Source organism: Zea mays, chromosome 9 (assembly GCF_902167145.1).
Source record: "Zea mays cultivar B73 chromosome 9, Zm-B73-REFERENCE-NAM-5.0, whole genome shotgun sequence".
NCBI classification, from domain to species: Eukaryota; Viridiplantae; Streptophyta; class Magnoliopsida; order Poales; family Poaceae; genus Zea; species Zea mays.
The window spans coordinates 33516132-33520622 of record NC_050104.1 but is presented as its reverse complement, the minus strand read 5'-3'; the positions used below and the strand labels follow the sequence as shown (position 1 = coordinate 33520622).

General features: G+C 39.5%; 1 pseudogene; it reads left to right on the top strand.

Moving 5' to 3' along the window:
- Nucleotides 1-2312: 2312 nt before the first annotated feature.
- LOC111590228 (uncharacterized) lies at nucleotides 2313-2484 on the top strand (annotated as a pseudogene).
- The last annotated feature ends 2007 nt before the right edge of the window (nucleotides 2485-4491 follow it).

Genomic DNA, 4491 nt, shown 5'->3' with positions numbered 1-4491 from the left:
GTTAGATTTTTTAGGATTGAAACTTAGGCTTTATGGTAGATAAAACTTAGTTTGCACATTCTAGATTAATTATTTGCATAGGTCTTGTTCTAGGGATTCATTTGTGGCCTAGTTTAGAAAGAGTTTTTAGAAGTCCTAATTCACCCCCTCTTAGGCGTCACCGTTTCCTTCAAGGTATACTTGCACAAAGATAATGCAAGGATCCTATCATAGACCGGTATACCTTTTGATCTACGGACTTACCACCCACATTGAGGTCCAAATGTCCGTCAGTTCCCATTAGCATCTTAGTGAGCTTTGTGTCCTTCATCCCAAACTTCTTTATGGCATCTTGTGCGTACCTCATTTGAGGGATGAATGTCCCTTCCTTAAGTTGCTTCACTTGAAATCCAAGGAAGTAAGTCAACTCACCCATCATGGACATCTCGAAATTCTGCATCATCATCCTGCTAAACTCCTCACGTGACTTTTGATTAGTAGAACCAAATATCATGGCATCGACATATATTTGGCATATAAACAAATCACCATGGCAAGTCTTAGTGAAAAGAGTAGGATCAGCTTTGCCGACCATGAAAGCATTAGAAATAAGAAAATTTCTAAGGCATTCATACCATGATCTTGGGGCTTGCTTAAGTTCATAGAGCTCTTGGGGTACTTATCATTCTAGAAGCTAGGGGGTTGCTCCACGTACACCTCCTCCTTGATTGGCCAGTTGAGGAAGGCACTCTTCACATCCATTTGATAGAGCTTAAAAGAATAGTGAGCAGCATAGGCTAATAGTATGCGAATAGACTCAAGCCTAGCTACAGGAGCAAAAGTCTCCTAAAAATCCATACCTGCGATTTGGGCATATCCTTTTGCCATAAGTCTTGGCTTGTTTCTTGTCACCACCCCATACTCGTCTTGTTTGTTGCGGAACACCCACTTGGTTCCCACAACATTTTGTTTAGGACATGGCACCAAACTCCATACTTCATTTGTCTTGTAGTTGTTTAGCTCGTCCTGTATGGCCATGTTACACCCGGATTTAAGGGGGCAAACCCGAGCGCGAATAAAATGTGTGCTAGGATCAAGTCTCACACATATGATGACTCATGGTATAGAAACGAATTTCACATCTTTACTATATAATAGGAGTTCTGTACAAAATAGCTAAATAATTACATCATACGAAGACAACGATCCAGCAACCAAAGTTGACTGGGAGACGGTGGCGTAGACCTCTCACGAACTCATCGCGACCTCCTTCATGCTCCTCATCTTGTGGTACTTGTTCTTGACCTGGGGGAGGATGTGGGTACAACAAGGGTGAACTCACATACGTTCATCGCTCAACAAGTTATGGGGAATAATGTGCATGAGCTCACTTAAAGTGGGGCTCATGTGAAGTGTAAGGCTTACTAAAGAAGATGGTTAAAGCTGAGCATTGCTTTTAAAGTTGGTCAAAATTTTATTAGCAGTTACTAAGTGTAAGTAGATATCAACCCAATTAAATAAGAGATCAGAATTAATAATAACACCCACAATGCAATGCATATGACAGATTAAGTTTAGTTCCATAAGTTAATCATGTGAGAGTCCTGAGTCGCTCTTGACTGTGAGCACAGATGATATACCAGTTTTACACTCTGCAGAGATTGCGCCCTTTACCCACAAGTCGTGTTACCCATTTGCTAAGGGATCGTGACTTCCCATTCATCTCTACCGAGGAGACGAGGAAGGGTAGCACTACGAGGCCTTTACAAAGTTCCACTAGCTTCAGAAAATCGACTATGGTTTCTGAGGTGAGCGATATAGGAAACCCTTGTCTAAAAAGCCATCGCAACATGATCAACCCGAGAACCTCCCTAAACCGACAACTCCCCTACCGCCCTTGCCCCTTTCGAGTAAGGTAGTCCTCCACTAGCTTTCCTAATTAGTCAGCCAAGGGCGTCCCATACCACCCTTGTGGTAGCACTGTTATCTCAAGTTATATTAAGAGTTATGTCTATGTGAATCCATTAATCGAGGTGGTTAGCCCATTAACCAAGATAACAGTAACGATGGTTTTCTTAGGTCATGTACATATGTACTCCTATAAAACACCAGTTTTTCTGGTTTCCACCATCGTCCCTTTTATAAAAAAGCTCTTATACTTCTATCTAATATAACTAACTTGTTAACTCCTAGATAGACCAGGACGAAACACTCAAGCCCAACATGACAGTAAGCCATACATAGCACAACGCTCCTAAATAGTACCACATCGCTACCCGAAGGAGACGAGAGACCGAGCTAGCTATAAAAGGGCATGTTCTCTTTTTAAACTCATATCTTTCTTAACCTTTTGGCTAAGATAAAGTGCAATATCTATAGTTTAATAACTGATATGTGGATCATATTTCCACATTAATTTTAAATTTCTTTTTATGGGGAGGGTCCATTACACTAGTTTGCCATTGGACCCTCGCGTGGCATATTGCACTATACCATCAAATATGAATGGTGTGTTGTCGCAATGCACGTGCATTGTACTAGTATCATTTAAGGGTCTTTTGAGGGTTCTCTACAAGATTCTCCATACACATTGTCTCTTAGCTACATTAATGATCTAGGAGCTTAGGGTTGTATCATGCAGTCTCTTAGTTCTTTCTTATACTTGGAAAACTGGTACATGGATGGAGTTCTATTACTACATTTGACTGGTTGGAGTTCTACAATTCCGAAGGGAAATTTTGCTTTTGGATTTTTAAGAGGCGTCATAGGAGGTTGATATATGCCCACATTCTTTTTTGCACTCCTTTTCGTGTTTTGGTTGCTCTAGATCTAGATATAGAACTATGATGGAGGAGAGATAAACTAGATATTCCTTCTTCATTTTAATGATCTTTTGTAATACTTTTATATTTATGTGTGTGACATGGAGAGAAGCTCTAGGTACACATACACACATGATGCAAGCTAACAAGCAAATCCAAATAGTAAGATGAACATATGGGCAAAGTTTTAGCACATACTTTGGCAAATAATTATTTTGGAAAAAATAATTATTGTCTTGCTCATGAATGAAATAATTACACATAAAATGAAATAGAGTTTACAAATTCAAAACTAGGGTGTTACAAAATGTTAGGGCTTTTCTCTAGTGACCTCCGTAGCTAGTTTACACATCCGGTGGCTAAATAAATATCCCACCAAGAACTCTCTATTAAAAGCTTTTTTCAAATGGCTAACTCCCAAATGTTGCCTAACATGACAACATCTACTTTGGTTAACATTTTCAAAACCACTTCACAAGTATTTGACTTGATCCTTTTCACATGAGCTGATCTAAATACATCAGGAGTTAGATTTCAACGAGTGGCAATAAATAACTAGTTCGTAACAAAGAAAGCCCCTCTTCATAGTATGTCTATCTATCATAAACCCGACCAAACACTTCTCTACTCAACTTTTGATTGATGAGTGAAATACCCTACAAATATACTTTTGCCTTATGCACTGCATTTGCAGTCCATGTCAGTGATGTCACATAAACATCAAGCCTTTATCTTTATCAATTGATGAACATGGTCATCCATATATGTATCCAACAATGTTACCTTGACCATTGCACATATCATGAAGTCCATTCGTATTCCTCCATCAACCCACTTAATCATCAACAATTGGCTTGATCACCATGAATTATATGATCCACTTCATATCTTTACATGGCCTTATTAGTCCAACGATTATTGCATTGCTTGCTCTTCACCATTCTCTCAGTTAATAGTCGCTAGACCCTTAGCTCATGCTTCATCACCTCAATAGTCCATCACACTGAAACATATAGATTGCCCTTCACTTTGGCACTCGGTCCGTCATAGCCAAACCTCACCTTGATCTTCTCCACCTAGACATATGGAACTATGTCATGTTCAGTAGATTAGCACATATATCACATGCATAAGCCATCTCTCCTCCATGGCTTTTATGTTTTACTCAACCTAGTGTTGATTGAAGATTACCTTTTCATCTCAAATGAAACACATTAGTGAACCTAAGGTTGTCACTTAGGGTGTGTACGGTCAGCTTCCTAAACCAGATTTACTGAAAATATGGAATCTCAACCAACAGGTACAACATCAGAATAAATTCTTGAAAATCTACAAATTCATCTAGTTCAATTCAGAATCACCTCTTACCCAGATTTTTTAGATTTCTGCCATCCATGTTACCAATCTGTCATGCTCTTACAAAATTTATAGTTGATTGTTGTTTCGACCAAACATATTTTAGCTTTCCCACCACCGTCAGCAGCAGCTTTCTCATAGATCATAGCTAGAATCATATTTTCAGGAATCTTTAGCTGAACCAAAGACACACCCTCGATTACCAAAGCCAATCCTAGACTTCCATTGGCCTTGGATATACAACCCTCCGCCTCACCATCGTCGGGAATTCACCAATATGTCTAGGATCAATTGCCCTCACACGACGGTCATTGGGTCTCCATTTTCGCGTCCT